This window comes from Eleutherodactylus coqui, chromosome 3 (assembly GCF_035609145.1).
Source record: "Eleutherodactylus coqui strain aEleCoq1 chromosome 3, aEleCoq1.hap1, whole genome shotgun sequence".
Lineage (NCBI taxonomy): Eukaryota > Metazoa > Chordata > Amphibia > Anura > Eleutherodactylidae > Eleutherodactylus > Eleutherodactylus coqui.
In genome coordinates, this window is record NC_089839.1 from 215,243,341 (window position 1) to 215,264,638 (window position 21,298).

Sequence of the window (21,298 nt, forward strand, 5' to 3'; positions counted from 1 at the left end):
GCCATAAGTGAGCCTCTGTGACTTTTTCAAGACCTAATTGGCAAAAAGAGTTTTAATAAAAAGGTTTTCTGTCATTAAAAAGAAAAAATATCTATACTTACCTATTTCTTCTTTGTCAGTCTACTTATAAGATCTTCATCTCCTTGATCTCCTGTCTCCTGCAGTCCAGGGGGGTCATCTCACCTTCAGCTGCCTGATTCCTCTGCTTCCTGTGATGATGCGTACATTCACAGGCAGTCTAGTTCCTGCCAGCCAATGTACGCTACATCACAGTTCACAGGCCAGCAGGTGGAGTGCCGAGCTTCTGCACAGACTGCTCATGCATGTAATCTCGGCAATAGATCAGGAATCCTTCGTAGCCAGTGAAGGCTATGTCACAGTCACGTGACCTTCACTGAAGAATGTGAGGAATACTGGCTTTATAACAAACCGATCTGGCTGGAGGAGACATGAGCCTGGTGACTGCAGAAGGTAAGCAAGGAGAAGATGCTGTAAAAAGACTGCCTGTGGAGGAATAGGCGAGTATAGATTTTTTAAAATGAGAAAACCCCTTTAAGGAAAGGAGATGGATGTGTGAGTTAAAGGGGTTGTCTCACGGCAGCAAGTGGGGTTATACACTTCTGTATGGCCATATTAATGCACTTTGTAATGTACATCGTGCATTAAATATGAGCCATACAGAAGTTATTCACTTACCTGCTCCGTTGCTAGTGTCCCCGTCGCCATGGATCCGTCTAGTTCTGATGTCTTTTTGCTTTTTTAGACGCGCTTGCGCTGTGCGGTCTACCCTCCTTCTGCTCGGTCCAGGCACGAGTGGCGTTCTGGCTCCGCCCCCTTCTACGCATCATCGTGTAGCTCCGCCCCGTCACGTGTGCCGATTCCAGCCAATCAGGAGGCTGGAATCGGCAATGGAGTGCACAGAGCCCATGGTGCACCATGGGAGAAGACCCACGGTGCACCATGGGAGAAAACCGCAGTGCGGTCCTGGGAAAGGACCGGCGGCCATCTTGGGAGAAGATTTTTTAAAGTCCTTATTTCGTCGGATCGGTAAGTAGCAAGCGGCTTAAAAACCGCTTTACTTTGCTATTTTATGCCAGGGGGGTGACAGGGGGAATGGGGTAAGGTAAAATTTTGAGGTTTGCCGCGAGACAACCCCTTTAAACAGGTGCCTTGCCCATTAATTAAAAGTGCACAAAGCCTTTTCAAGAAAGACTGGTTAATGCAAACAACTTTCAGAAGATCTCAAAATACATGACACAGAGACACAAAAGGTTGAAAAAAGCTGCAAAAATTGCTAAGTATCTTGGTGTACAGCAATCCATGGTTAGAGAAATTATGTACAAAAGAAGAAAATTCATTTCAGTGGGTACAAAAAAATGAGACTTCAATGACAGCAATGGAGCATTTTGGATTTGTCACAAATTTGATGCAATTTCAATGTCAAATCGACTGCAAATATCTGCAGTGTGAACATGGTAGGGGTGGGTGTCCTGCTAAGATCTCTCCAAGAGCATAATGGGTAATCCTAAAAGTGGTGACAAAGAAGCCACGGGTAACAGCAAAAGGCCTACAGAAGATTCTAGAAAATGCTAAATAAACTCAGTCCATGTGTCCACTAATAGAAAACCAAGTGAACACAATTAATATTAATGGAAGGACAGAAATAAACTTTGTGACCTATCTAGTTTTCCTGAGACACCTGGATGCTCCACAATGGTTCTGGGAAAATGTTCTGTGGAAAGAGAAGACAAAACTGAAACTTTGTAGCATAAATACCCAATGCTATTTCTGGAGGAAAAAAACCCTGCACCCCGACACCTGAACCTCATCCCAGCTGCGACACATGGTGAAGAGGGCATCATGGTTTGGGGCTGCTTTGCTGCCTCGGGGCTTGGACTCTTAAAGGGGTTGTCCGGCCATAAAGAAATCATGGCATCCCTTCTGTTTGCCCAATGCAATGCACTTTGTAATATACATTGTGCACTGTAAATTAGGCAAACAGAAGTTATTCACTTACCTTTAGGGGTGCCCCCCCTGTGTTGCTTCTCCTGTTGTCCATGGATACGACAAGTCTTCTCCTCTTCTTGTCGGGCTGGCTCCAGGTCTTGACTGGACTGGGACGAGCTTCTTCTGCTCCACACATGCTCAGTAGAAGTTCTTCTGCCAGGATCGTGCGCTGCTTCAGGAAGCTCTGGGATGCACAGCCGCTAGATTATCAGCTGAGGTAAGAATCTGAGGGCAGGAGGGGGAGTGGTCTCAGTGGGTGTGTGTGGGTGCGAGCTGTCAGTAGTCGCGAAGGGGAAGGGGGTGCGAGCTGTCAGTAGTCACGGGGGTGGGTGGGGGTGTGCGCGGGTGCGAGCTGTCAGTAGTCGCCTGGGGCAGTTGTGCGGGTGCGAGCTGTCAGGAGTCGCTGCGGGGAGGGGGGGGGGGTGCGGGAGCAAGCTGTCAGTAGTCGCGTGGGGGGGGGGTGAAGATGCGAGCAGTCAGTAGTCGCAACGGGGCGGGGGTGCGAGCTGTCAGTAGTCGTGGGGGAGGTGCGAGTTGTCAGTAGTTGCAGGGGGGTTGCAGGTGCGAGCTGTAAGTAGTTGCTGGGGGGGGGGGTGAACTGTCAGTAGTCGGGGGGGTGGGTGCGAGTGCTGAACTGTCAGTAGTTGAGGGGTGCGGGCGCCGACCTGTCACTAGTCGGGGGGTGCGGGCACCCAGCTGTCACTAGTTGGGGGGGGGGCGGGTGCTGTCACATAGACTTGTCGCTGTGGAGTGTGCTGTCATATAGACTTGTCGCGCTGGGGTGTGCTGTCACATAGACTTCATGCCAGGGTCGGGGTGCTGTCACATAGACTTGGCATGGTGGGGTGGGCCGTTAGATAGACTTGTCGTGGTGGGATGTGCTGTCACATAGACTTGTCGTGGTGGGATGTGCTGATACATAGACTTGATATGGTGGGGTGTGCTGTTACATAGACTTGTCGCTGTGGAGTGTCCTGTTACATAGACTTGTCGTGGAGGGCTGTGCTGTCACAGAGACTTGTTGTGGTGGGCTGTGCTGTCACATAGACTTATCATGGTGGGGTGTGCTGTCACATAGACTTGTCGCGGTGGGATGTGCTGATACATAGACTTGATATGGTGGGGTGTGCTGTTACATAGACTTGTCGCTGTGGAGTGTCCTGTTACATAGACTTGTCATGGTGGGGTGTGCTGTTAAATAGACTTGTCATGGTGGGGTCTGCTGTTACATAGACTTGTCGCTGTGGAGCGTCCTGTCACATAGCCTTGTCGCTGTGGAGTGTTCTGTCACATGGACTTGTCGTGCTAGAGTGCTGTCATATAGACTTGTCGCGGTGGGGTGTGCTGTCACATAGACTTGTTGCACTGGGGTGTGTTGTCACATAGACATGTCACGGTGGAGTGTGCTGTCACATAGACTTGTCACGGTGGGGTGTGCTGTTACATAGACTTGTCGCTGTGGATTGTCCTGTCACATAGACTTGTCGCGGTGGGATGTGCTGTCACATAGACTTATCGCGGTGGGGTGTGCTGTTACATAGTCTTGTTGCAGTGGGGTGTGCTGTCACATAGACATGTCGCGGTGGAGTGTATTGTCACATAGACTTGTCACGGTGGGGTGTGCTGTCACATAGACTTGTCGTAATTGAGTGTGCTGTCACATAGACTTGTCGCGGTGGGATGTGCTGTCACATAGACTTGTCGCGGTGGGGTGTGCTGTTACATAGACTAGACATGGTTGGTGTGCTGTTACATAGACTTAAGAAAGAATTGAGATAGGGAACAGCACTTCCGATACAAGTCCAAATTGCACTTGCAGGCCTTATGAGGTGCACGATCCACAGAAATGGTCCGGACCCAAAGACCAGAAATAGCAGGACATCCGTGTGGGTTATGTTGAATCAGCACTCCAAGGTTTTTTTAGAAGGTAAAAAACGGTTTATTCCTCAATGGTAAAACATAGCTGCAATGTTTCGATCCTTGCAAACCCTGGATCTTTGTCAAGCATAAAGCAGCATACCACCGCCCATACTTAAATATCCCCACATGTATAACATAGAACCAATCACAAGTCATGGAGTTGGTACATACCCACCCCTCCAGGGTGGTCATAGGGCCAGAGGTATGCAGCACAGCTGAACAACATGAATCGCATAATGAGCATCTAGCAGTCATAACAGGTGATAGCACATTCAGAGACAAGACCTATTGTGACGCTATGGACGTATGGGTGGTTATGTGCCACTATCGGTTTATGCTGATGCTCGAAGTTCACTTTAGGAAGCTTGGATTGCAGCGGATGAGAGGAGATCACTATTCAGTGCTGAGTGCTGGCTTTGAGAGTGAGGGCTCCCACCCACTGGCGATATTTTCTTTCTTGCGCTGCGAGAGCACGAGAAAAATCTCGCATCGCAGCGCAAGAAAGAGGCTGGTATAAAACCGGCATATCGCAAATGGTTTCAATGGGGCTAGCGACAGCAGCGCTAGCCCTATTGAAAGCATAGGGAGAATGCCGCGGACTTCTGCCACAGCTGTGACAGGAGTTTCCTTCATCCCCGTGAGGACCGCGGGGATGAAGGAATCCTCTGCCACAGCTGTCACAGAAGTCCGCGGCATTCTATTCTATTGCTTTCAATGGGATCGGCACTGCTGCCGATCCCATTGAAATCAATGGTTTCAGCAAGCCGTGCGGAATGATTATCGGGAAAGGGCTTAAAATATAAGCCCTTCCCCAATAATCATCAATAAGTGTGAAAAAAAATTATACTCACCACTCCTGCTCTCAGCCGCATCCTCCTGCTGGCTCCCCGACACTGCTACTAAGCTCTTTCAGCAGTCGGGGATTTAATAATCCCCGCCTCCTGAAGGGGCTGTGCAGATTGGCAGAGGGCTCAGCCAATAGCAGCTACTGCTTAGCTCGCATCGCTAAGATATAGCTATTCATGAATGAATAGCCAAGGGCTATGTGTGATTGGCTGAGCGCTCAGCCAATAGCTAAGCAGTAGCTGCTATTGGCTGAGCCCTCAGCCAATCTGCACAGCCCTTTCAGGAGGTGGGGATTTTTAAATCCCCGACTGCTGAAAGAGCTAAGTAGCAGTGCCGGGGAGCCAGCAGGAGGACGCGGCTGAGAGCAGGAAAGGTGAGTATAATTAAAAAAAAAAATATTTTCACACTTATTAATGATTATTCGGGAAGGGCTTATATTTCAAGCCCTTCCCCGATAATCATTCCACGGGGCATGCCAAAGCAGTGCTTTCAATGGGATTGGCAGCTGTGCCAATCCCATTGAAAGCAATGGAATAGAATACCGGGGTCTTCTGCCACAGCTGTCACAGCTGTGGCAGAAGTCCCCGGCATTCTCCATGTCTTTTCAATGGGACTAGCGCTGCTGCCGCTGGCCCCATTGAAAGGACTGGCGATATGTTGGCTTGATGCCGATATCCCGGTGTCATGCCGATTTTTTTCTCGCACTGCGATGCGAGACTTTAACTTTAGAATTGCATCGCAGTGGAGAAAATATCACCAGTGGGTGGGAGCCCTGAGTGTTGACTGGTAGAGAGGTGGAAGAGAGAGGAAAGGAGTTTGGGCCAGGAGCGGAGTCACGCAAATAACAGACTGTGGGCCGGATATTCATCCTGTGATTTCCTGTACCTGTTGAACTGTTCTGTTCGGATTTACAAGTAAGGTAACACTGCCATCCATTCTTGGCTTTGTTTCAAACTACCCCCTGTGCGTTTGGACTATTATTCCAGCATCTGGATTCACAACAGAGGAAGGAATGTTGGTGTATCCCCATGACAACGAGTTGTAAGTTAAAACCGCACCGCGGTTTCCAGTGACTTCCCCCCAGTAGTAACTTGGACAGGTCCTGTGCTAGCCTTACAGGGGAGGAGATGGTAGGGCCACCGTGACAAGTGACAACTCTATCCCTGCCATCTCCTCGTCTGTGGGCTCACTCCTCGCATGCTGCAATTCCTCTGGGCGCCTTGAACACTTTCTCTCCAGCAGTTTTTTACAAGACCTCTTGTATCTCAATTAGTTTAGTTGTCTTTGTGCAAGAGCGCCCTATAGAAACATATAGCTCCTGCACAATACTTATGCTCTTACCCACAAACTACATCCGTGTTTCTAAAGGCCCATTTATACTGGACAACTGTCGGCTACACGTTCTGCAGGAGCGGGTGACGTCACCACTAGTTGTTCGCGCTCCTGCAGAATGTTTAGACAGGTAGATCATCATTGAGAATTGTTCTCTTGTCATTAACTCCTCGCTCAGTGCTTCCCATTCTATGTATAATAGAATGTGATTGGTGACTTCTATAAGGTCCTTGAAGGTCCTATAGCTGCAGCCTCTGAACTACATTTTGGCCGCCCTGGAGGTTTATTGTTTGGGCTTAGTTATCCAGTTAAGTGTAAATTATTAGCTGTGAATGCAAAAGACTTTACAGCTATAAATGTAAGCCTAATAGGAAAACTAACCCTAACCCTCCACGGCAGGCAAAAAGCATTTAAGAGGCTGCAGCTGTTCCTGGCCTCCGTCAGTGCAGCGTGCGTCTATTGATTTGTACCCGCTATGGCGGCTGTGAGCTGCGTCCCCGTCTGCAATAGCCCCGATGACTCACCGAGCGACTTACGGTTTGCCCCACCGGTGCTTCAGTCTCTTCTGCAGCACAGCATGAGTCGCCCCACCAACGCTCATCAGCCCTCACATCGACCGCTGGTTCTGTCTGCAGCCTTCCCCACCTCCCCCCCCCCCCACTGCATCAGGTGGCCCAGCGGCGCTGAGATGTACTGGCTGGTCTGTCCGCTGCCTTCTTCCCCCACTGCATCAGGCGGTCCTGCGCCGCTCTGCAGCACTCCCATCAGCAGAGCAACACGTCTGTCGGCTGCCATCTCCCGCACAGCATGAAGAGCCTAACGGCAGGCAGTGGGGCACAAGTTTCTCCCCAACAGCATCAGCTGCCGATCGACTAACAACGGGGCACGAGGGCCAGTAAAGGGGACTGAAGGTGGCACTGTACAGACCCCGGGAACACTCACAGTGGGGCCGCAAAGGGGACATGGTAAGGGGAGATGGGCGGCCACAGACAGCAGCGCTGGCCGCCCATAGGAGCAATTACTGCAGGAGACCTCAGTGCCATGACCTGTGAGGCTCAGGGAGGGGACCATGCCGTGCAGCCAATCACCACGAGGGGGCGTCACCGACCTGTCAAGCAGCCACAATCTTGTTTCCACCCCTACTTCCTGGTGGTAACAAGATACAATAATACCGGAGTATATTGCATAGCTGCAGCACTGAATGGCTTACTGTCTGGGCTATGTCTGGAAATGTATCTTTTGTTTGTTATATGACCTTGTACCATAAATGTGTTTTCAAGGTGTATGATTGAGGGAGAAGGAGTGAAGTTCTGAGTCTGGAGAGAGTTCTGAGTTGTTTTGTGGAGTTCTGTGGTGGTTGTTGGAGTTCTGGTCTGCAAGAGAGGGAAGTCTGGCTGCATGCAGATACTTTCAACCTGCATGTGGTGAAGATGGAAAAGCCTAAGATTCAGCCTTTTCCAGGGACCAATATCCCCAGGAGTTCCACTGAATGACTGAAATGTTGGAGTCCGCCATGCAGAGTTAAAGTCTTCAGGAGTGAGTGACTGTTAGAGAGTTTGTGCCACTCTAAGGAGTATTTTTCCAGGAGCGGTGCTGCACAGATAACATGGACTGTGGGCCCGGTGTCATACTGAGTTTGCCTCCCTGTCCTTACCACTCACCGGCAGCTGTATCAGAAGCTTGGTGCTGGGCTCCTGTGCCAGGGGGAGTGTATGCTCGGATAACAGCCTGGTGCTTGTTGTAACACTAGGTACCGAAGAAACCTCAGATTTCCGGTGCTTAACCCCTTTGCAAGTCGCGGTCAGTGTGATTGTGGTATCTAAAAGGCTGACAGAGGGAGGGGGCTCCCTCTGTCACTTATTGGACCCCTGTGAGGTCAACGTGAGGTCCTGATGGGTTGGTGAATACAGCCTCTGGGTCTGCCAGCTGCCAGGTGGCCTATGAAGTTCAGTCTCTTGGCTGAGCTTTATACTGTGTTTCTCCGATAATAAAAATATAAGACCTCCCCCCAAAATAAGCCGTAGCTAAACTACATAAAAAAAAACTGTGTATTGATCCCTTGCACTGGGCTGTGGTGCTGCTGCAGGCTTCTGTGTACTCCTGAACGCTGACAGAGCATTCGCTTTCTGGTAGCGGGGCTTGAGTACCCCGCCTTCAGCAAGTGATTGCTCTGATTGGTTGATCGAGCGCCATGTCAGCCAATCAGAAGCAGCGCTCAATTAACCAATCACAGCCATTCAATGATGTCATTGAATGGTTAATCGAGTGCTGGCTCTGACTGGCTGATGTGGCGTTTGATGAACCAATCAGAGCAATGGTTTGCTGGAGGCGGCGTATTCATGCCCCGCCACCAGAAAGAGAATGGTCTGTCGGCGTTCAGGAGTACACAGAGGCCTGCTGCAGTTCAGCGCGAGGGACCCAAATGCTGTCTACTAGGTGAGTATTATAAGCATTCCTCCAAAATTAAGACACTGTGCCTCTTTTGGGGCAAAAATAATATAAGACAGTGTCTTTTTTTCAGGAAAACATGGTAGCTTTCTAATACACTACTATACTGATGTATTGCAGCTTATTAGAAAAATGTATAAAAGATGCTGATAATTAAGTTCCCTTACGATCCACAGTTCAATCAGCCCATAGACAATCATTAGGCATCCGCAGGTAATTGAATACCTGAAAATGTCATTTTTCCGATTTGCGGATTGCATGAGCTCGAAAAAAATCGCAGCCAATCACAGGCAGCACTCACCTGTCAATCAATGATGGCTGGGTGCTGCCCCTGATTGGTTAAGGCGCTCAGCCAATCGGGCAGTGCTTTCTGGAGGTGGGGATTTTGAAATCCCTGGCCTCCAGAAGACAGAAGACGTCTGCCAGGGCCAGAGAGAAGAGTCAGATGGCTCTTCTAGAGGAGTTAATTTTTTTTTACTTTTCTTTACAGCTAGAGAGTATTTTCAGGAAAGGGCTTATATTTCAAACCCTTCCCCGAAAATCATTGCTGCGGTGCTTGGCTGAAACCCATTGCTTTGAATGGGACTGCAGCACACTAGCCCCACTGAAAGCAATGGATAGCATCGTGGACCTCTATCACAGCTGTGACAGCTATGGCAGAGGATTCCTTCATCCCCGCCAGCCCCACTAAAAACAATGGGCGATAATGCTGCTTTTTCTTAGCACTGTGTGTGAGCAGTGAAGGCATCACAAATGAGAATGAAACCATTGGTTTCATTTTCATGCGTTTTCACTCACTCTTGCAACGCAAAATAGCCTATCACCTGTGTGAAGCTGGCCTGAGTTGTATGCAATCATGTGGGCTGCAGCTGTCATTCAATACCTACAAATCACTCAGTAGCGCTACAAGACCTTTCAGTGTAGCTGTAGGACCCATTCGGACATTTGCAAGCCATATGCTGTCCGTCTACACAGTCCCATAATAGGCAATGAGGCTCTTAAAACAACTGATTCTTCACATGGACCGCACACAGCCGTGTTAATTCAACCTTATAATTGAGGGTGACAGCTAAGGACAGTTCTGATAATCATGCAATTCCTTTATGTAAAAAATGTGTCTTGGCATTCCCTTAGCTTGTTTTTGCAAAAAAATGAAAATTGAGATTAAAATCAAAAAGTGTCCTTAAGTTTGAAAAAAACGAAATTGTAATTTTTGATCTATCGCCAAGCCCTTGCACAAAGTGTAAAAATTATCATGCTGCACATAGAAGCAGTTTATTATGTTTAGGAAGCAAAAATATTAGATCCCACCTGCTTGCATTAGCCCCACCAGCTGCCAATTTGAACACACCTACAACAGTTTTCCAATTTTTCCAGATTCACTTAAAGGGCAGCTTCATACAAGTGCATGTGGTTTTGCAAGTGTAACCTTATTTGGGGGTGGGTATATATAGTGACTAGAGATGAGCGAACGTACTCGTCCGAGCTTGATATTCGTGCGAATATTAGGGTGTTCGGGATGCTCGTTACTCGTAACGAGTACCACGCGGTGTTCCGGTTACTTTCAGTTTCCTCTCTGAGACGTTAGCGCGCTTTTCTGGCCAATTGAAAGACAGGGAAGGCATTACAACTTCCCCCTGTGACGTTCAAACCCTATTCCACCCCCCTGCTGTGAGTGGCTGGGGCGATCAGATGTCACCCGAGTATAAAAGTCGGCCCCTCCCGCGGCTCGCCTCAGATGCCGTGTGAGTTAGTGAGGGAAAGTGCTGTTCTATTGGAGTTGCTGTAGGGAGAGTGTTTGTAGTGAGTGTAGGCTTCAAGAACCCCAACGGTCCTTCTTAGGGCCACATCTACGTGTGTGCAGGCTGCTGTTAGCAGTGGAAAAAATTTTTTTTTCTTTCTCAAAATCGGCAGTGCAGAGCATTGCACCCGGTATTAGGGACAGAAGTGGTGCTTAGGCAGGGAGAGTGTTAGGAGTGAGTGTAGCCTTCAAGAACCTCAACGGTACTTTCTAGGGCCAAATTTAACCGTGTGCAGTACTGTGCTGGCTGCTGTTAGCAGTGTTGCATATTTTTTTTCTTCAAAAAATCGGCTGTGCAGAGCATTGCACCCTCCATTGATACTACAGGGACAGAATTGTGTAGGCAGGGCCACAACACAGTTATTGTTCATTGAATATCCGCAGTGGGGCCCTCCCTTTGCAAAAAAGCGAAAAAATTATATTTGGCCTGCCTGTGTCAGTCCTAAGGTCTCCGTGTACGTGTGTGCTGCGTGGAGAACGTACAAAAATCAAACGCAACCAGCTACGGTTTACTGCAGGCTTGCGCCATTGTCTTTCCTGACTGGCAAATACCTGCTCTGCCAGAGTTAATAACTCTGCTACACTAAAGTTGTGTGACACTTTTTCAGGGCCACACCACAGTTATAAAAGTTATTGTTCATTGAATATACGCAGTAGGGCCTTCCCTTTGCAAAAAAGCGAAAAAATTATATTTGGCCTGCCTGTGTCAGTCCTAAGGTCTCCGTGTACGTGTGTGCTGCGTGGAGAACGTACAAAAATCAAACGCAACCAGCTACGGTTTACTGCAGGCTTGCACCATTGTCTTTCCTGACTGGCAAATACCTGCTCTGCCAGAGTTAATAACTCTGCTACACTAAAGTTGTGTGACACTTTTTCAGGGCCACACCACAGTTATTAAATGTATTGTTCATTGAATATCCGCAGTGGGGCCCTCCCTTTGCAAAAAAGCGAAAAAATTATATTTGGCCTGCCTGTGTCAGTCCTAAGGTCTCCGTGTACGTGTGTGCTGCGTGGAGAACGTACAAAAATCAAACGCAACCAGCTACGGTTTACTGCAGGCTTGCACCATTGTCTTTCCTGACTGGCAAATACCTGCTCTGCCAGAGTTAATAACTCTGCTACACTAAAGTTGTGTGACACTTTTTCAGGGCCACACCACAGTTATAAAAGTTATTGTTCATTGAATATACGCAGTAGGGCCTTCCCTTTGCAAAAAAGCGAGAAAATTATATTTGGCCTGCCTGTGTCAGTCCTAAGGTCTCCGAGTACGTGTGTGCTGCGTGGAGAACGTACAAAAATCAAACGCAACCAGCTACGGTTTACTGCAGGCTTGCGCCATTGTCTTTCCTGACTGGCAAATACCTGCTCTGCCAGAGTTAATAACTCTGCTACACTAAAGTTGTGTGACACTTTTTCAGGGCCACACCACAGTTATAAAAGTTATTGTTCATTGAATATACGCAGTAGGGCCTTCCCTTTGCAAAAAAGCGAGAAAATTATATTTGGCCTGCCTGTGTCAGTCCTAAGGTCTCCGAGTACGTGTGTGCTGCGTGGAGAACGTACAAAAATCAAACGCAACCAGCTACGGTTTACTGCAGGCTTGCGCCATTGTCTTTCCTGACTGGCAAATACCTGCTCTGCCAGAGTTAATAACTCTGCTACACTAAAGTTGTGTGACACTTTTTCAGGGCCACACCACAGTTATAAAAGTTATTGTTCATTGAATATACGCAGTAGGGCCTTCCCTTTGCAAAAAAGCGAAAAAATTATATTTGGCCTGCCTGTGTCAGTCCTAAGGTCTCCGTGTACGTGTGTGCTGCGTGGAGAACGTACAAAAATCAAACGCAACCAGCTACGGTTTACTGCAGGCTTGCACCATTGTCTTTCCTGACTGGCAAATACCTGCTCTGCCAGAGTTAATAACTCTGCTACACTAAAGTTGTGTGACACTTTTTCAGGGCCACACCACAGTTATTAAATGTATTGTTCATTGAATATCCGCAGTGGGGCCCTCCCTTTGCAAAAAAGCGAAAAAATTATATTTGGCCTGCCTGTGTCAGTCCTAAGGTCTCCGTGTACGTGTGTGCTGCGTGGAGAACGTACAAAAATCAAACGCAACCAGCTACGGTTTACTGCAGGCTTGCGCCATTGTCTTTCCTGACTGGCAAATACCTGCTCTGCCAGAGTTAATAACTCTGCTACACTAAAGTTGTGTGACACTTTTTCAGGGCCACACCACAGTTATAAAAGTTATTGTTCATTGAATATACGCAGTAGGGCCTTCCCTTTGCAAAAAAGCGAGAAAATTATATTTGGCCTGCCTGTGTCAGTCCTAAGGTCTCCGAGTACGTGTGTGCTGCGTGGAGAACGTACAAAAATCAAACGCAACCAGCTACGGTTTACTGCAGGCTTGCGCCATTGTCTTTCCTGACTGGCAAATACCTGCTCTGCCAGAGTTAATAACTCTGCTACACTAAAGTTGTGTGACACTTTTTCAGGGCCACACCACAGTTATAAAAGTTATTGTTCATTGAATATACGCAGTAGGGCCTTCCCTTTGCAAAAAAGCGAGAAAATTATATTTGGCCTGCCTGTGTCAGTCCTAAGGTCTCCGAGTACGTGTGTGCTGCGTGGAGAACGTACAAAAATCAAATGCAACCAGCTACGGTTTACTGCAGGCTTGCGCCATTGTCTTTCCTGACTGGCAAATACCTGCTCTGCCAGAGTTAATAACTCTGCTACACTAAAGTTGTGTGACACTTTTTCAGGGCCACACCAGTTATAAAAGTTATTGTTCATTGAATATACGCAGTAGGGCCTTCCCTTTGCAAAAAAGCGAAAAAATTATATTTGGCCTGCAGGCTTGCGCCAATTTATTTCCTGCCTGGGAAATCAAATCACTGGTAATACAGCATGCTGAGGGGTAGGGGTAGGCCTAGAGGACGTGGACGCGGCCGAGGACGCGGAGGGCCAAGTGAGGGTGTGGGCACAGGCCGAGCTCCTGATCCAGGTGTGTCGCAGCCGACTGCTGCGCGATTAGGAGAGAGGCACGTTTCTGGCGTCCCCACATTCATCGCCCAATTAATGGGTCCACGCAGGAGACCTTTATTAGAAAATGAGCAGTGTGAGCAGGTCCTGTCGTGGATGGCAGAAAGTGCTTCGAGCAAGCTATCATCCACCCACAGTTCTGCGCCGTCCAGTGCTGCAAATCCGAATCCTCTGTCTGCTGCTCCTCCTTCCTCCCAGCCTCCTCACTCCACTACAATGACACATGCTCAGGAGCGGGAACACTCCCAGGAACTTTTCTCGGGCCCCTGCTCAGATTGGGCAGCAGTGGTTCCTCTACCACCAGAGGAGTTTATCGTCACTGATGCCCAACCATTGGAAAGTTCCCGGGGTCCGGGGGATGAGGCTGGGGACTTCCGGCAACTGTCTCAAGACCTTTCAGTGGGTGAGGAGGATGATGACGATGAGACACAGTTGTCTTGCAGTGAGGTAGTAGTAAGGGCAGTAAGTCCGAGGGAGCAGCGCACAGAGGATTCGGAGGAAGAGCAGCAGGACGATGAGGTGACTGACCCCACCTGGTGTGCAACGCCTACACAGGACAGGTCTTCAGAGGGGGAGGCACGGGCAGCAGCAGGGCAGGTTGCAAGAGGCAGTGCGGTGGCCAGGGGTAGAGGCAGGGCCAGACCGAATAATCCACCAAGTGTTTCCCAAAGCGCCCCCTCGCGCCATGCCACCCTGCAGAGGCCGAGGTGCTCTAAGGTCTGGCAGTTTTTCACAGAGACGCCTGATGACCGACGAACAGTGGTGTGCAACCTTTGTCGCGCCAAGATCAGCCGGGGAGCCACCACCAACAGCCTGACCACCACCAGCATGCGCAGACATATGATGGCCAAGCACCCCACAAGGTGGGACGAAGGCCGTTCACCGCCTCCGGTTTGCACCGCTGCCTCTCCCCCTGTGCCCCAACCTGCCACCGAGATACAACCCCCCTCTCAGGACACAGGCACGACCGTCTCATGGCCTGCACCCACACCCTCACCTCCGCTGTCCTCGGCCCAATCCAGCAATGTCTCGCACCGCACCGTCCAGCCGTCGCTAGCGCAACTGTTGGAGCGCAAGCGCAAGTACGCCGCCACGCACCCGCACGCTCAATCGTTAACCGTCCACATAGCCAAATTTATCAGCCTTGAGATGCTGCCGTATAGGGTTGTGGAAACGGAGTCCTTCAAAGCTATGATGGCGGCGGCGGCCCCGCGCTACTCAGTTCCCAGTCGCCACTACTTTTCCCGATGTGCCGTCCCAGCCCTGCACGACCACGTCTCCCGCAACATTGTACTCGCCCTCACCAATGCGGTTAGTGGCAAGGTCCACTTAACTACGGACACGTGGACAAGCACAGGCGGCCAGGGCCACTACATCTCCCTGACGGCACATTGGGTGAATTTAGTGGAGGCTGGGACAGAGTCAGAGCCTGGGACCGCTCACGTCCTACCCACCCCCAGAATTGCGGGCCCCAGCTCGGTGGTGGTATGTTCGGCGGTGTATGCTTCTTCCACTAAAGCACCCTCCTCCTCCTCCTCCTCCTCAACCTCTGTCTCGCAATCTAGATGTGTCAGCAGCAGCAGGACGTCGCCAGCAGTCAGTGTCGCGCGGCGTGGCAGCACAGCGGTGGGCAAGCGTCAGCAGGCCGTGCTGAAACTACTCAGCTTAGGAGATAGGAGGCACACGGCCCACGAACTGCTGCAGGGTCTGACAGAGCAGACCGACCGTTGGCTTGCGCCGCTGAGCCTCCAACCCGGCATGGTCGTGTGCGACAACGGCCGTAACCTGGTGGCGGCTCGGCAGCTCGGCAGCCTCACGCACGTGCCATGCCTGGCCCACGTCTTTAATTTGGTGGTTCAGCGCTTTCTGAAAAGCTACCCACACTTGTCAGACCTGCTCGTAAAGGTGCGCCGGCTCTGCGCACATTTCCGCAAGTCCCACACGGACGCTGCCACCCTGCGCACCCTGCAATATCGCTTTAATCTGCCAGTGCACCGACTGCTGTGCGACGTGCCCACACGGTGGAACTCTACGCTCCACATGTTGGCTAGGCTCTATGAGCAGCGTAGAGCTATAGTGGAATACCAACTCCAACATGGGCGGCGCAGTGGGAGTCAGCCTCCTCAATTCTTTTCAGAAGAGTGGGCCTGGTTGGCAGACATCTGCCAGGTCCTTCGAAACTTTGAGCAGTCTACCCAGGTGGTGAGCGGCGATGCTGCAATCATTCGCGTCACCATTCCTCTGCTATGCCTCTTGAGAAGTTCCCTGCAAACCATAAAGGCAGCCGCTTTGCGCTCGGAAACCGAGCCGGGGGAAGACAGTATGTCACTGGATAGTCAGAGCACCCTCCTGTCTATATCTCAGCGCGTTCAGGAGGAGGAGCATGAGGAGGGGGAAGAGACAGCTTGGCCCACTGCTGACGGTACCATGCTGCTTGCCTGTCATCATTTCAGCGTGTATGGCCGGAGGAGGAGGAGGAGGATCCTGAAAGTGATCTTCCTAGTGCGGACAGCCATGTGTTGCGTACAGGTACCCTGGCACACATGGCTGACTTCATGTTAGGATGCCTTTCTCGTGACCCTCGCATTCAACGCATTCTGGCCTCTACGGATTACTGAGTGTACACACTGCTCGACCCACGCTATAAGGAGAACCTTCCCACTCTCATTCCCGAAGAGGAAAAGGGTTCGAGAGTGTTGCTATACCACAGGACCCTGGCGGACAAGCTGATGGTAAAATTCCCATCCGACAGCGGTAGTGGCAGAAGGCGCAGTTCCGAGGGCCAGGTAGCAGGGGAGGTGCGTAGATCGAGCAGCATGTACAGCCCAGGCAGTGCAACAGTCTTTAAGGGCCTGGACAGCTTTATGGCTCCCCAGCAAGACTGTGTCACCGCTCCCCAGTCAAGGCTGAGTCGGCGGGAGCACTGTAAAAGGATGGTGAGGGAGTACGTAGCCGATGGCACGACCATCCTCGGTGACGCCTCTGCCCCCTACAACTACTGGGTGTCGAAGCTGGACACGTGGCCTGAACTAGCACTGTATGCCCTGGAGGTGCTTGCTTGTCCTGCGGCTAGCGTCTTGTCGGAGAGGGTGTTTAGTGCGGCTGGGGGAATCATCACAGATAAGCGTACCCGCCTGTCAACCGACAGTGCCGACAGGCTAACACTCATCAAGATGAACAAAGCCTGGATTTCCCCAGACTTCTCTTCTCCACCAGCGGACAGCAGCGATACGTAAGCAATACGTAGGCTGCACCCGCGGATGGAAGCTACGTTCTCTCTCACCATCCAAAACGGGGACATTTCTGCTTCATCAATCTGTGTCTAATATTCCTCCTCCTCCTCCTGCTCCTCCTCCTGCAACCTCACGTAATCACGCTGAACGGGCAATTTTTCTTAGGGCCACAAGGCTCACTCATCTAATTTTTCGAAACAATTTTTATATGTTTTAATGCTCTTAAAAGCGTTGAAACTTTAACTTGAACCAATTTTTCGTTAAACTGGGCTGCCTCCAGGCCTAGTTACCCCTTAAGACACATTAACCAAAGCGATTAATGGGTTTCACCTGCCATCTTGGTTGGGCATGGCCAATTTTTACTGAGGTACATTAGTACTGTTGGTACACCAATTTTTTGGGGCCCTCACCTACAGTGTAATCATAGCAATTTGTATGTTCTTCGCCTGCACTCATGGTACAGAAGTGTGTGTGGGGTTGGCCTACACTTTAGCTACATAAATGTAACTTGGGCCTTGGCTATACTAAGGCTACTGAAATGGAACTAAGACTGCGCTCCCACTATACTGCTGCTTCAGAATTGTTACTGGGGCCTGTCTTGAGTGCTACTATTGCTGACATGGAACGAAGACTGCGCTCCCGCTATACTGCTGCTTCGGAATTGTTACTGGGGCCTGTCTTGAGTGCCACTATTGCTGACATGGAACGAAGACTGCGCTCCCGCTATACTGCTGCTTCAAAATTGTTACTGGGGCCTGTCTTGAGTGCTACTATTGCTGACATGGAACGAAGACTGCGCTCCCGCTATACTGCTGCTTCGGAATTGTTACTAGGGCCTGTCTTGACTGCTACTATTGCTGACATGGAACGAAGACTGCGCTCCCGCTATACTGCTGCTTCGGAATTGTTACTAGGGCCTGTCTTGACTGCTACTATTGCTGACATGGAACGAAGACTGCGCTCCTCCTATAATGCTGCTAGTGATATGTTAGTGGGGCCTGTCCTAATGCTACGGCTGAAATGTTACGAATTATGGGCTCTGCCTATACCGCTGGTAATGGTATGTCTCTGGGGTGTGGAAACAGAGGCTTCCCAAAGACATGATGGCGGCGAGGCCATTTCCCACCAACGCGGTTACTGTTAAGGTGCATATAACCACGGACACGTGGAGAGGACACGTAGTGCCTCAAAAACATCCCCCTCCTCCTCCAACAGGGAAAACATTCTTGGCAAATGCCTTTGCATTGGTTCGTCTGGTGGCAGTCCAAGAATTTCACCTTTACCGACACTACAAGAGAGCCCCCCCACCATCCCCCCGCCACGGCCCACTTAATCCTGGCCACATTCCGAAAACCAACAAAATACAACCGTGCTACTAGGTCCGCAGTCACCACCACATTACCACCAACGCGGTTACTGTTAAGGTGCATATAACCACGGACACGTGGAGAGGACACGTAGTGCCTCAAAAACATCCCCCTCCTCCTCCAGCAGGGAAAACATTCTTGGCAAATGCCTTTGCATTGGTTCGTCTGGTGGCAGTCCAAGAATTTCACCTTTACCGACACTACAAGAGAACCCCCCACCATCCCCCCGCCACGGCCCACTTAATCCTGGCCACATTCCGAAAACCAACAAAATAAAACCGCGCTACTAGGTCCGCAGTCACCACCACATTACCACCAACGCGGTTACTGTTAAGGTACATATTACCAGTCTGACTGGGGCATGCAGACACCTTGACAGAATTTATAGTGTGTGGCACATAGGTTCCCCATTGCTATGCCCACGTGTGCAGCTCCTGATGGCGGTGGCACAGGATTATATTTCTCATTGCTTCTGTACAGCATTGTGGGCTATCGCCCCGCCCCTTTTAAAGAGGGTCGCTGCCTAGCCGTGACAACCCCTCTTCAGTGTGTGCCTGCGGTTCCTCGTCATGGCAGACGCACTTCTAAGTAGACATGAGGGTGGTGTGGCATGAGGGCAGCTGAAGGCTGCGCAGGGACACTTTGGTGTGCGCTGTGGGGGGGAGGGGGGGCGGTTGGTCAGCATGTAACCCAGGAGAAGTGGCAGCGGAGTGTCATCCAGGCAGTGATTGTGCTTTGTTGTAGCTAGTGTGGTGCTTAGCAAAGGTATGCCATGCTAATGAGGGCTTTTCAGAAGTAAAATTTTATTTTTTGGGGGGGGCCCACTCTTGCCGCTATTGTGGCTTAATAGTGGGACCTGTGAACTTGAGATGCAGCCCAACACGTAGCCCCTCGCCTGCCCTAGCCGTTGCTGTGTCGTTCCCATCACTTTGTTGAATTGCCCAGATTTTCACACATGAAAACCTTAGCGAGCATCGGCGAAATACAAAAATGCTCGGGTCGCCCATTGACTTCAATGGGGTTCGTTATTCGAAACGAACCCTCGAGCATCGCGAAAAGTTTGTTCCGAGTAACGAGCACCCGAGCATTTTGGTGCTCGCTCATCTCTAATAGTGACCCTTCCCAACAGGCTCTGGCGCAAACCCGTATGGCACACGGAGACCTGGTACCTTTGATAATTGAAAGAATGGATGCGATAGTGAGCTTTCTCTAGTCAGTGTCTCCATTCAGGATTGAGCTTTAGTGCTCTTGCACACAAATGTAGCGATTTTCGGTCGACTGTATCTATATATCCACATATGCTCAAGCATAGTTGCTAAGGAATTAGCAATCACCAAACAACAATACATAAAGCCTAGACCAGTGGTTCCAAAACTTTTTCAGCAATGGAGCACTTGATGTTTCCTTCACTCAGCTAACTCCAGGACTAGACTGGCTAACCCCAGCCACTCTCTACTTTTTATACCTTAACTCCCATCCAATCCTGAGACAGGGGAAAGCTAACTATCCAATCCCTGCACTAGCTACGGGTGATTGACAGGGGTGAGAGTAGTTAAGGGTGAGTTCTGCCAAGTCATGCAGGATTTGCTTGTATGAAAACACACAGATTGAACACATTATTGAACATTTAAAGTGGTATACACACATTTAACATATTTAAAGACATACACACATAATTTACATTAAGTGGCTTTAACAATGGTGTGGGACCCCAGCTCTAGGATACTACATGATGTGACCTGCATGAAAATGCGTCGCTCATGTGAAAGAAGCCTACATGTGGATTTTGATGTGAAATTGCCAGCCGAATTAAGCCACTTTCAAATCCATGCTAAACTTTAAAGGGGTTGTTTAGGATTAGAGATAGGACCGTTTCTCTTGTCTATGGCTGTGTCTGGTATTAGAGGAGTTGTGTGATACAGAGTATTTAGCAAAGCGGATCCTCGCCTGCATAACATTCATTGTCAAACAACACTCATTGTCAAAAAAAAAAAAAACGCCTAGAATTGTACCTAATGCTGAGGCTACGAGAAGATATAGCTAAAGGAGATGAACACGTGGAATCTCTGTGGGTAGAAATACAGGGAGAAAAAAATAACAAAATCCTGATAGGGGTTTTCTATAGACCACCAAAAGCAACAGAAGAAACTGAAATCTTATTATTAAGGTGGATAGAAGAGTTGTCAAACCGCAATGAAGTAATTATCATGGGGGACTTTAATTATTCGTATATAATATGGGAAAACGAAACCTGCAAATCTCACAAGGGTGATAAGTTCTTGAAAACAATTAAAGATAACTACCTTACCCAACTTGTGCAGGAGCCAACTAGAGGAAGGGCAACTCTGGACTTAGTATTAACTAGCAAACCAGACCGAATAATAGGGGTGCAGGTTGAGGGGCACTTGGGAAATAGTGACTACAATATAATTAATTTCCAGCTGTCATTCATTAAGAAACCTTACCAGGGAATGACAAAAAAACTAAACTTTAGTAAAGCAAAATTTGATCAGCTGAGAATTATCGGTAACATTAGTTGGGACAGCATCCTCAAAAATATCAGTACAGACAACAAATGGGAAAAGTTTAAAAACATCCTAATCACCTCATGTGAGCAGTTCATACCCTTTAAAACAAAAGAACTACAAGTAGAAGGAAACCAGTGTGGCTCGACAAGACTGTAAGGGGGACAATAAATGAAAATAATAAAGCGTTTAAACTATTAAACCAAGAAGGCAGTAAAGAAGCGCTGCAATCATACAGGGAAAAAACCTAAATATGTAAAGAAAGGATTAAAATTGCTAAGGAGGAGGCAGAAAGACTGATCGCCAAAGAGAGCAAAACCCTAAACTGTTCTTCAACCATATTGAGCGCAAAGGGATTTGCACTGAGAGCACTGAAATTTAACAAATAATGCAGGCAAAATCATAGAAGATGATGGGGAGAAGGCAAACCTATTAAATGGTTTCTTTTCAAGTGTATTCACGAATGAAAAGGAAATGTCACATGAGATATTGCATAGCTAACACAGGAGGAAGTGCAGAGCAGGTTACAGAGGATTAAAATCGATAAATCGCCGGGTCCAGATGGAATACACCCAAGGGTTCTAAGGGAAGTAAGTGATGTGATAGCTAGACCATTATGGACACTATCAAGACCGTGGTTCCAATTTACAAAAAGGGGTCCAAAAGAGAGCCTGGTAACTACAGGCCGATAAGTCTCACTTCAATAACTGGAAAAAATATTCAAGGGGTTTCTGAGAGACTCCATCCTAGAATACCTCAAGGAGAACAACG